Below are 12,961 nucleotides of genomic sequence, written 5' to 3' on the forward strand. Positions count from 1 at the left end.
TGCTAAAAGCCTTCACAAAAGCACTGAGGATATCCCTGTGCAGCAGTGTATTACAGGACACACATTTGAGAGGAAAACTGTTAAAGGCACCTCTTAGTTTTATTGAATTATTACTGCTCTGAGCAAAAATATACTTTAGGAAAAACCCGGCTGTTGAATGCAGCGCTTTTGGAGAGAGCGCATTTGCTTTGGTGTGGCGTTTGAAATGTATTCATCCCCAAATCAGAGAAAGCTTCTGCACTGGGTGTAAGAAGAAGATTAAAGACGTGGAATGATCCTCCTGTGAGATCTGGCTGCGAGGGGCTGGGGCAGAGGGCTGAGCAGGCACAGGGCACGTCTGGCCACCCGACGGCGGGCAGGGGTCCCGCCGGCATGGCTGCTGGTCAGGGGCATGCGGAGCTGCCAGGGCTGCCAGAGCTCTGCCGGAATCAGAGGCTGGGGAGAGTTGAGTGGTTTATTTCCATCTCTCCTCTGCCTCCTTCTCTCCCCCTCCTTCTCCCTCCCTCCCTCGCTCCCCCCCATGTGTTATTGATGCTGAGGCAGGATCATTGGGCCCTGAGAATCCTGTGGCAGTTATCAGAGCACTATGGCAATTTATTTTTCTTTTATTATAGGATAAAAAAAAAAAAAAGACTCCTATTTCCCTACACTCAGTCTGTCTGTATGCAGCTTCTGTTCCTCGGGATACAAAAGTAGAAAATGGAGTGTGTTCCTATAAAAAGTAGGTGGAAATTTTCACCATTGTCTAGAAGCCCTCACAATATTGTGCCTGCCGTGGCAGGTGAATAATGAGCCACTATGCTGGGCTTCCAGCTAAATGGGGCTTTGTCCTGTCTACGCTGCGAAGACATCCAGAAGAATGCAGAGCAGTTTTCCAGTACACAATGAATCACTCAGTGAGGCCAAATGACACTCTCCGAGCGCTCGTCCCAGATATTACAGCTGTTGAAGGAAGCTGCTTATGAAACAAGGGTAGGCTCAGTCGCTTCGTGACCTTACAGCTCCTGCGCTGTAGGAAATAGTTGGGGTAACTCTCTGCAGGAATAGCATTGCTTTTAAACCCATAAAGCCCTGCGAATGGAATTACTGAAGTGTTAGAAAGATATTACTCTGGGACCTGATCTGCTAGGATGTACTCTGAGAGCAACGTGACGGCCGTTTGGGTAGATCGCGCAAACGGCGTGAGTGATAGGGGTATTTAATTCATAAACTTGTCAAAACGAGGGAAAGGAATACCAGGAAACAGGAGATTTGTCTCTCCCCAGCCAGCAAGCCTAACGCTTACGTGGTGAAATGGACTTCCATGCTCAGCTTCTACTGCAGAGGGAGCTGTGTCGGTATTTAGGTATAAATAAGTGGGAATTCGGGAAGTTTTGCATAGCAAAACAATTTAAAGTTTACCAGCCTAAAAATAATCTCCTCACTGCATTATCTATGTGGAAGAGTGCTAGGTGTTGTTGCTGTGGCCCCCATAGTGTGGTGAAATATCTCAGGCCCACTGTTATCCCTGGTTTTACAGCTCCACAATCAGTCACCTAGGCTGCCCTGTGTAAGCTCTAGGAATCGTACATGAGCAGTGGCAGTCACTCCAATGCATCAGCACTATGGGTATATATTATTTACAAGTTAAACTTGCCTTCAAATTTCATCATTTTTTTTTCCTGAAAATTTCATGTGTTTTAAAAGTAGAAATAGTGAAAAGACCATATTGCTGTTAGATTTGGAGGGAAAAAAAAAAAAAAAAAGATTTAACTTGATCAGTTACCCACTGGTGCATCATTGCCTTTACTTGGTGGATAATCAGTTTCTTGGTGTTGATAATATATATACTAAACTTCATTCTCATGTTAATTATTTTTTTAAAGAGAGATTATGTCACAATGATCCATGGTATTTACATACCTGAGTAAGTCAGAAGACTGGAGACTGTACCGGCAAGGGAGTTAGGCTTGTCCTTTTTCATGAAGAAATGTTTATGTGCAAAGCAATGGTAACATATAATTCCTACACAGACACCTTCAGCAGAAAGAACAAAATAAATGCTGTAAACATATGATCATTTGTTAGGTCTGCGCTAATCACATATGAGCAGTTACTGATAATTAGAAATTATTGTCTCTGTCAGTAGCTGAAATCTTGTACTTTTTTTTTTCTGCTCTTGGGGATTTAAACATAGTGTACTCAGCAATCATTTCCTTTTGGTTACAATTTGTCACAGAGCGGTTTTGTTTCTTTCAGTTACTTCCTTTTTACTTAAGATACAAATTTTCTTAGATCATTAGGACAGATTGTGATAAACTGCATATGAATTCACAAACAGAACAAAACTCAAGATGGTTTTAGCTGGGAAAGATATACATGCATGCACAAATTTGTTGTATATTACATTGGTGTGCAGATCTGTGCCCCCCATGTGTGCTACATAATGGGAAAACTGCACTTGCGTGCCCACGGGGAAAGCGGGTGCCTGGGTACCTGCCCACCCCCTGGGATTTAGGCTGGTCTGCCTCTCTGCACTCCAGAGGGACAAAGAGCTCCCCGAGGTCCTGTGTCCTCTGCTGGTCTCTATGAATGGCTTGGCTATCCTGCAGTCTATTAAAGAGGCATCTCTATTTTGGCAGCTGATCCCACCCCAGAATCCCTGAGTTTCTGAGCTGTGGGACCTGGTGCCAAACCTTTCATCAGTTTGCCCTCAGTGCAGTGGCACAGAGAAAGTGTCACATAAGAAACCTGGAGAAATTTTTCTCCAGTACCTTGGTCCCCTCCTGCGAGGCAATCAAGATCCTTCTGAGACATTTGAGGTTGACTCAGTCACTCCTTTAGCACTATATTGGAATAGCTTCATTACAGTCAATGGCACTATTCCATTGAGTAACTATTCAGCGGTGTGAGAAAGAAGCTCACAGGATGGCCATAATAAAAGGCCCAATTTTATCTTCTTTAAATGCACAAAATTCCCATTGACTTCTGTGTAAAAGGAAGCAGGGCGATCAGGCCTAATGCTGTCTGTCTCAATATAATTCTACCTGACATGTTTGACCTTTAGTTTTAGAATAATTTCACTTTTAAAAGAAAGTATGGAAATACAGGAGCATCTATCTATTTATGCAGGGGGAAAGTGAAATCACTTCTGCTCCTCTGTCTGGGTGCTGGAACATTGCAACGTGCCTGCCAAACCCCACATGTAGCTTGGCCTTCAAGCCAGACAGCAAAGCCTTAAATGAATAAAGGACACAACAAAAGCCTTGTCTGAAGTGCAGCAGGAGAATGCCGGTGACTGGAATTACGTTTAAGGGTATCATACTCTTTATTCATCTTTTATGTTATTTTTAAAAAGGTCCATATGGGGCAGAGTTAAATTTGGGGCTAAAATGAGTAAGGTCATCTGTAATTTTTTATGTTGCAGGAGGTGCAGTGTGTACTATTACATGTATTTGCAATGTCCAAGAACTGGTACTGGAAAGACTCCAAGTTTCATTTTGCCTAGACCAAAGCAACAGTTTACAACTGTTGTTCTGTGATTTTTTTTTCGCATTTAGCTGAACACAACGATAAAGTACATCTGCAGAGAATATTCCCCTAACAAGAATTGCAATGTAAAAATAAAACACCAGATGGCACCCGGGAGCATTACTGGGAGTGATACAATCTGAGCCTGCAGAGAAAATGGTGTTGGAATTGGGTTAAAACAAATAAAGCAACAATCTCCTCTTCTTGCTAACGGTGAGCATGTTTCAACCCATGATATCTCTTATTTTACTTATATTTCTCGCAGTTCTTGACATCTTCTTGGAGAGTCTTAGATGCTTTTCTAAATAATTTTACTTATTATTATAAAAAGCCCATATACGTCTGATCTTACAACTATACAAAGATCAATAAACTTCTTTTAAAAATGCCAAGGTACGAAGTGAAACAGTGCGGGCACAGACGTAGTAACTTCCTTGGCACTGCATAGACGATTTCTTTTGAAATCAGCATGTGTCAGTTTTGGGGTGGGATGCTTCCATTCAGTTCCTCTTGGACAGTCTCTGTCCAAAATGAGTATCCTGTCCAGCTGTGGGGACATGATTAATGGAGCGGTCACATCATAAAATGAATTCTCCTGTGATACCTTTGTATTTTCAAAGTCTGATCCCCTTCTTGACTGTGTAGCTGCTTCATGGATACTCTGTGGGCTAAACCTACCATCCCTCTGCAGTGCTCTGAAACAAGCTAAACATCACAAAGGAAAAATGTAGATTAAAATGGGATGTATTGTTTAAAAAATGATTTTTTAATTAAAAGCCTTTGTAAAAACTAAACTCTCAAAGAGAATTGTCTCTGCATAATTTATAAATGCATTATTTCCATAATCATAATACAATTTTTATATACCTTGAACTTTATATCATGACTATCATCACATTTATCTCCTTTAACATATTGGTATATTTTACTGGAATAACCAAACTCATTGCTTTTTTCTTTGACAGACAAAAAGAGAGAGGGAAACTTTTAAATTCATTTAGGACCTGGGTTCTCTGCTTGAATTACAGATATAAACTACAATAAACTATAATAAACTACAGATATAAACTATAATAGCTGAAGGTCATATTTGGGACATATTTGAAAAGAAATTAAATCCATGATCAATCAAAACCAGTTCACGAGCTGAATTCAGCTGGGCGCTGCTGAATCCCCCAAAGCATAACCTATGACCCTGAGGTGCAGGGGATAGCCGTACGGATCTGGGCAGGAATGATGCTCCCTTCCTGAAAGCGTAAGGGCTGAATCCTGCTGGGATCACTTTGGAGTCACCTAAGATGCATCTGAATGCACCTGAGACACCGTTTAGCCTGTGCAGCACTGCCTTGTGGCCAAGTGAGCAGTGCTACGTGCGGACCAGACCCGCAGTTCAAATAAGGATGCTTAAGTCGATACGTGGGCCTCTGAGTTGAGCTTAAAGTCTGAGTACCATTCCTGTTTTCCAGTGCTTTTGATCTACTTTATGACTTTTGGAAGGTCATTTTTAATCTCCTTTTCGCCTGCCTCTCTGCAAGTTCAAATACTTTGTAACGTCTTCTGGGGAAATGCAATGTTTGTGCAGTGCTGGGTCTGTCTTAGTGTGGCATAATAATTACACTGCCAACATTTTAGCTAACAATGCTCGCTGAATGCTGCCCCACTGTGAATGATTCTAGTTTTCATTGTTGCCGTATTAAAACAGCCTGTAGTTTGTCCTAGAGCTAACACATGATCCAGTCTGCCTTCAAGATAATAAAATGCTTCTTGGATTCTTCAGTTCCATAAAATAGCCTATCATTATTCCGAGAATGGGAAAACAATCACTTGACCTAGGAGAACTTCAGGGAGAAGGAATAATACAGCCACTATATAGAGACTCTGAGTTAATTCAATTAGAACATGTTTTCTATAACTAATTTAGTAGTTGCTGATGGTACTGGACTGAGCTCTTGCTTTCCCCCTGAACTTGCACGCCGAAAGGCAGTGACAGCATCCTCACACAGCCTTCACCCTATCCCCAACTATTTACCTCCAAGGATTTTTTCCATTATCGTGTCTTTACCTTTTTATTAAAACACCCACAGCATGGCTTTTTTTTTTATGGTGATGTTTGTGACGCAGACATCTATCAAATACAAAGCAGCTTCAGGCCATATTCCTGTTTTACACGAGCCATTGAATAGCTCCAATGGTATCCACTTTAAATCACTGCAAATGCCATTGCAAATTCTTGATCCATCCATTTGCCTAATGACTGTATTGCTTAACAGAACTTAGAGAGAAAATAGTTTGCTATTACTCGAAATAATGTTGAGGTAATTAGATGTTCTAAGTCGCTTGAATGCCGCAAGTACCATTAGGCTCTTCTGGCACATGAAAGCAGAGCGATGGGAAAGCTACTTTAGAAAATCACGTATAAAATGTACTCAGAAGTTATTTTGGAAAGGTATTGAGAAAAAGAATACTTTTTATACATTGAACTAATAAGTAGTTCAGCAAATCCTTTGCAAACTTGTCAAAATGTCATAGCCAGGTACTGGATTAGAAAATTAGTAACTGCTGAAGTGTGCGAGTGTTTAAAGGTGTCACCGTGTGTGGCAGACTGGCGGATTTTAGCTTCTGGCTTAAAGGAGAGATGTTAATCATTATGGCTGATATTTAAAATGTCAGAAGACCTTAGTGTGAAGATAAAGGATTTACTGTGAGACTCTGCTGTGTCATGTTTCCTCACAGACGAGAAGGAAGATCGGCACCTGCTCTTTTTCCTTTTTATGCTGTGACACAGTGATAGCTGTAGCAGCGTCCCAAAAGTGGGACTGTGAGGTGGAGAAATGGATTGCTCAGCTCTTCCTTGCTCCTCAGTTTGGTTCCTTTTTCTTATATTTCTATTCTAGCTCCTGTATTATGTCATAGTGGTATCTGGGACCCAATGGCATTGGCAGGGACTCATGGCTGGAATAAGGGAACCCTAGTTTGTTGCCTCCATCCTGCCCTGCTACTCTTCTCTTTTTGTTTGGCTTTGGATGAGGCTTTGAAGCAATCAGGGAAATTTTCTCCTTTCACAGCAAGTTTCCTGGCAAGGACTGTGACTACCTCTGCCTAATGGTTTCTAAGACAATACTAGGTAAGCAAAGCTGCAGAATTGTTTTACTTCAACAGGCAGCGCTTTCAAATTACCCAGTGAGAGTAGTCTCTGTGGCTGCAAGAGGCTAAAGTGGGGTGAAGGAGAAAGCTCATCTGTGCTTTTTGGGTTGGGTTTTCTTTTCTCCTTTTCATAAAAGGCTGCAAAATGTGCTCAGGTAACTTAAGGTATAAATTATTTGAGTCTAATCATATATTTCTACTCTGCCAGGTTAATTCTGCTCATTTTTGTAAAATTAAGCAAGTAATGTGTTTATTTTTCTGCTTTGATATTCACCTGGACAGCCTGCTGTACAGGTACACCTGAAGGATGGTATTCATCAGACACAGATACAAAATGATCCATGTCTTCTGAATAACATGACTGCATTACCCTGTTCAGAAAGTATTTATGCATTTTGTCTGAACATAATTTTGATGCTGAATTAACTATTTCAGTTAGGGCTGTGTATTTTTCCTACCAAAACCAACCAACAGTATGAACCTAGTTATCACCAGATAAAGTTACATTCATATAAATTTTTCGGTTTCAAAGATGACAGAATTCAGAGAAAGCGTTTGATGTACTGAATAGCGTTTTATATCCTAGGAAATAGACAAAATGATTTTTTGCTTTTGGCAAGGTAACACAGAGACTGTGGTTGGTGTTCAGCCTTTAAAAGAGAGTGGAAGAAGACAGATGTTTTGATGAATATTAATTGACCTTTTGACATTTTTTTCTGTAAAACAAGCTATGCCTTAAAAACAGAAATGGATTTCAAGGCTGCTGTCTTGGTACCACTGTAAAGAACATTTGAGTCTCATTCTTTTATCAATATTTCTAGCAGGCTGGATGGTTTTTGTAAACAGAAAAATGACTCTTGGGATAGGCAGCAAGCTACGGATTTGGCATCTGAGTTTACAAGTTAAATTTACGCTGATTACTAATCAATGAGTTTCTGATGGCCCTTGAAAGAAGTGGAAGGTCATCTTTTCCCCTTTTCATTGGTTTATGCTCCACATTTACGTACACCTGCAGCTGAATTAGTTGTTAGTTAATGGTTTTATTGGCAGCTGTGATGATAAAACAGTGACCAATCCTGGGATATGGTCCCTGAATATCAGCGTTAAGTTGGGACACATAAAGGGAGCAGTATTTACTTCTGAACTTACTTGGTAAGCCAAAAGCTCCAGCTACCCCAAGCTGATATACTTGATATTTTTATCAGGCCATGCACTTGTATTTATTTTACCCAGAGGAAGCAGGTGCATATCTGCAAGTGGATTTTCAGGTATGTTTTAAGCCCAGAATTTAACCTGACCCTGAAAAGGAGGTTCTCTTGAAGACTTCAAGTCAGAGATGCTTCCAGTTAGCTTTCCATAGTCCTTTCAGAAATCAGATTCTTTGCTTCTTTTGTAAGAGGCCGTTCTTTTTCTCTCGAGTCTCACCTCCATCACCTCTCATAAGCTGTCACCGTAGTGCAGAGGCAGAGAGCGAGGCTGAGCACCAAGGTCTCAGAGCTCGTTCCCGAAGGCTGCGTGTAAGTGATGCTCTGTGCAGCGTCTGCCATCGCCCACCGGCTGAGGCATCACCGCTGCCATCCTCCCGGCTGTGACATGCAGGGTGAGACTGAAACCTGGGGTTACTTTCAAGCCCAGGTTCCTCAGACAGATTAAGTGCACTGTGCTCACGGCTAATGGAAGGTGTTTTATAATGTTTGTGCTGTTGTAGGTGGTTTTTTTTTATTTTTATTTTTATTTTTTTCTCAACATGATGTAAAGGAGATAAAAGGCATATATTTCCTTACAGAATACTTCACTTTCAGCAGTGGTTTAGTGCTCAACCTTATAAAATTACATGTAAATGTATTTAGCTTTTCAGCTGCATGCACGTTGCTTCCCATTGCTTGCTCAAAATAAAAGAAACCAGACATTATTCTTTCTCTCCAGACAATGGGTTACCTGTTTCTTTCTCTTACTTCACTCCCCTTAGCCTCCTTTTATTTTGTCTTCCCAGTCGTGTATTTGCATTTACTTTGCCACTAGCTGAGAAGTGGATGTTTCAGAAACAGAAGGTACAATACATATGCTATAAGATTATCTTTACCAGAAAATTTAATAGAAAACCTACCACATCCCAGTAATTCTTCACAAACTATCACAATAAAGCACAGTCCAGAAAAGGGAGTAAAAATGTGGTAAAGTGCTTGGCTTATGGTAGTCAGTACACTGATAGCAAAGAGTTCTTTTCCATAGCGTGGAAAAAATGTTGAATAATTAGTAACACATACAAGACAAAAAAATATATATTTTTCTTGTCTCAGTGATTATGCTCTTGCTATGAGTTTTATTTCTCAAAGACAAGAAGATTAAGTAAAGGCAATTTCTGCATGAGTATCATCGGGATCAAAACATTGTCTATAATTTTTTGTTGTCTGAGGCAGTTTTGACAAGTATAAACCTGACAGTCAATAGTCAGAACACATTTAATACATCTTTCATATTCTGAAGTTAGTAGGTCTAAGGTCTCCCTGGGGTAATATGATGTAAAAGATGTTCATGGCACTAATTTACTCACAGACCATTAGCTCTCTGTAGAAGCTAGACTTTGAAGACCTGTATGCAAGGAACATACTCTTCAGATGTCCATATTATACTGCAATCCTTCATTTTCTTAATACAATTTCCTGGGGCTGTCCTGTTGGACATGTGATGTACAATTAAGAGTAGACCTCGGAAAGTCATAGCTTTGTTATTTTGCACTAAATATTTTGAATGTTTCATTCCTTAAGTAAGTGGGGAGATGAAATTTTAAGGATAAAAATGAGTTGTTGTAGTCAGTTTTGACAAACAGTACTGTCTAGTGTTTCAGCGTTTGAAAGAAATTGGCACAGAAAAATGAAATGCTAACTATCTTTATGAAGCTCTCCTATAGTCATTTTGCCTCTGTTTTCCAATTTTAATAAGGCACCTATAAGAAAATGAATAATGAAGCAATATATAAACAATGTTACTAAGACACCCTTTGCTCATTAGGTCTATCGCCCTATTATATAGATAGATATTTTTTTCTATTTTGAAGGTAACTTTTGGATGAAATGCCAAGAATCTATAGAATGATGCATACTAATGGAGAATTAATGTCAAATACCAAATTGTATTGCCATTTGAATCATATATCACACAGCTCGGTGCCAGCAAGCGTGTCAGCCGTCATTACCTGATCATCTAAAGGGGCATCTTTCTATCTCAGCAGGGTAGAAATCTTACAGCATGCACATAGTAAAAGATAACTTGTGGGATCTCTGGTGATCTTCTTGATTGAGAATCAGTTAAAATAAGCTGCTGTTAATGTGACATGAGGTATAGACAAAGTGAGACATGCTTGACAGTTACTAATTACAACAGGCAGCCAAAAGAGCTGTGTAGAGAGAGGAGGACAGAAACAGCTAAATTAGTAAACTGTGTTGACACACTTGCTCAATATTTTCCAATATGCAAGCACAGCATATTCCCAGGTCGAGGGAACCTGACAGGCGTGAGTTACTGACATTTTGCAAAAATGAAGCAGAGAATAAGATTTTTTAAATTTTATTTATTTATTTATTTATTTACAATTAGAGTAGCTCAGAACTAATTATCCTAGCAAAATGAAATGTGCAAGCTTTCCTAGCAGGGGAAGCTTGCCTTGGCTGTGTTGCTGCCTGAATTCAAAAGCAACCTCCAGCAGGATGCTTTTTAACCTTGGGATGCCAATGAGAAGATGCTCCTGTTCTTTAAAGCAAAGAGATGCTGAATTCTGCCCTACTCTCCCTCACTCCTTGAGGCCCCCAGAGGGACTTCTGCATCACATCACTTTAAAGCAGGAATTAGTGAAATGTAAATCTAGGATAATTCTGCCCTGCTGGATCTCCCTCACAGAGCTCTTTGGGACAGCGTCCAAGAACAGGTCATGTTCAGATGCTCGGGGTGGAGGCAGGGAGCTTATTTTTTTTATTTTTTTATTTTTTTCCCTCCTCTTCTGATCTCTTTTGAAAAGTGCCAAGTGATCTTGTCATGTGCTGGGTGGTGTGGTGTATGTTTCATGCAGAAATGTGTATGCCCACAGGAGGTTAACTGGTGCCTTGTAAGATGGATCCTTATAAAACCTAACCCAGCTGCGTGACTGTTTGGAAACTGAATCCTCTATGAGAATCCCTGGGTGTTATATCTTCTGGTTTGCCAGAACATTTGTGAATATTTTTAAAAAACAATTCTTTGACTTTTTGAGACTGAGCTCGTTATCCTTTACCACATCGTGAAATTTCCTTACATTTTCTTAGCAAGCATTTTTTACAGCCTTGGATTCTAATTGGGAAAACGGGGACTTCTTTAATGCCAGTGCTGTATTTCAGCTAATGGAAGAATCTGACACAGCACTGAGTTCAGCACTTCGTAGCATGTTTATTACCCTGTTTTCAACCTCGGGATGTGCTCAAATTTTTCTCTTCTTTCCTGTGGTCAGACTTGCCAAATCACATCTGGTTACGCCATCACAATCTCCCTGCAATTGTCTGTGCCTCACTTTCCTCTGCTGTGCACTTTGTTTCCCTCACAGTGACATAAAAGCCCGTTTATCCGTTGTCTTGACCTTAGTCTCACCTGGTCTGCTGTAAGGTTACTTCTGGTGGCACCTGGGTCTCCCCAGAGCAGAGGGGAACCCCACTGTGGGTAGGGGCCGACCACGCACCTCCCTCCCATCTGAATGTTTGATTTCTCTCTCCCTGCTCTGAACTTCCAAGCTTGTAATTATTTTTGGTATTGTTTCCTATTCCACCAGGCTGTGTGAATGCAGAGTACCGTGGGGCTAATGCATTTTTCTGTCCCCTAAATAATGGCTAAAATTTATCGTAAGGTTTTTCTCAAGCTGGCTGCCTGTGTTTGAACTCACACATTTTGTCAGCTTTGTCATCACTGAATTACTGACTGAATGTTCTCTTGTCTAAATAAGCATGAATTAGCAGCATGGATGTATGTAACAGCATTGCATAGACTCTTCAAAAGTATTTCTGCACCAATAAGGTAATTTTTTACAAATTATATATCCCATATCCTTGGTGAAATTAGTGTTGCTAAAGGAGCTTTACCAACAAGAAGGGAAGACATAGACCAGTGGTATTAATAAAAATATAAATGGTCTTCAGCCAAACGTCATTGTGTGCAAACTAAAGCTGAGGGCTGAACCACAGATTCATAGTGTAAAAGATCAGAAGGAAACATCATAATCCAATTTGATTTTCTGTCCGCAGACCTTCACCCAATCAATTCTGTGGTGCAAAGCTGCTGTTTCTAACCTGGATAAACTCATGTTATTAGGCTGTGTTGCTGTTAGCAGACTCAGAACTGTTTTTTTTTTTTTTTTCCCTGTCTGAGGAAATGATTCCATAATTTCTGAGGAAATAGAAAATATTTCACTAGTTGATTGTTAAATTGTTCAACAAATTGAACCCCGCTATAAGCTTTAAATGTGAGATACCCCAGAGGAAGTGGGTTCAGGTGGAATGCAGAGGACACAACTTGACACGAGTTTTACCTTTTTCTCTTATGCTGATTCAAAAGCAAGCTAAAATCTCAGCATGCACAATGATTTCTGCATTAAATGCGAGTCTGAGGAACTTACACTCTGGGTTTCTCCATTTCACCCCAATGGGATATACTCAAATTGCCTTTTGCTGTCTATTTTGATGTAAAGAACTCTTGCTCTACGTTTTCATTTTCCATCGCAATACAAAACAATCTCTGCATCTCTTGAAGTCTGCATTTTTCTGGGGTTCAGAGAGAGCTATTCCATGTGAATGTTTCCCTTTGCATCGAGAGAGCTGTGACTGTGGTGTTCTCTGACATTTCCCCTTTACCGTAGACTGTTCTGTATCTCTTTAAGGCAGTGAGCCATTCTGGGACTGATGTGACAAGACATGACAGCAAATTCCACCGAATAAAACAAATTATACACTAGAGATGTGCTGAACTGACTGAAAACAATTTGGACACCAGGGGCTATGAAAGGTGCTGAGAAGGTTGAGAGCAATGACATTTTCTTTGAGATTTTATTTAAAGTGTTTTGATACACAACTTGTGTGAATCGGTGAGTGTGAGGTCTTTGGGCTGCCCCCCTCTGGATCTCTTGCTCTGAAGGGGGTGCACACGTGTTTGAGTGAGCTGAGTCAGTGACTTTCTTCTAACTGATAATGACTCATTATGATTTTGACTCAAATTGGAAAATGTATGTATTCGTATTTTCAGTTTGTGTTTTACTGAATAATATTGTGTATGCAGAATAGAAATGGATGAT

At 40.2% G+C, this 12,961-nt stretch overlaps 1 protein-coding gene across 10 annotated transcripts in view; it reads left to right on the forward strand.

Moving 5' to 3' along the window:
- The window catches only part of NLGN1 (neuroligin 1), a 375,670-nt gene that overhangs the window by 103,977 nt on the left and 258,732 nt on the right, over positions 1-12,961 (forward strand). Inside the window, exon 1 of one of the 10 annotated variants that reach the window (XM_080604250.1) lies at positions 7,900-7,922. The exons of the other annotated variants lie outside the window; for them this stretch is intronic. The gene's annotated coding sequence lies outside the window, so the exon portion shown is untranslated. Of the gene's footprint in view, positions 1-7,899; positions 7,923-12,961 lie in introns of those variants that run through there. 10 annotated transcript variants of the gene reach the window in all.

This window comes from Anser brachyrhynchus (genome assembly GCF_964034855.1).
Source record: "Anser brachyrhynchus genome assembly, chromosome: 9".
In the NCBI taxonomy this organism is placed as follows: Eukaryota; Metazoa; Chordata; class Aves; order Anseriformes; family Anatidae; genus Anser; species Anser brachyrhynchus.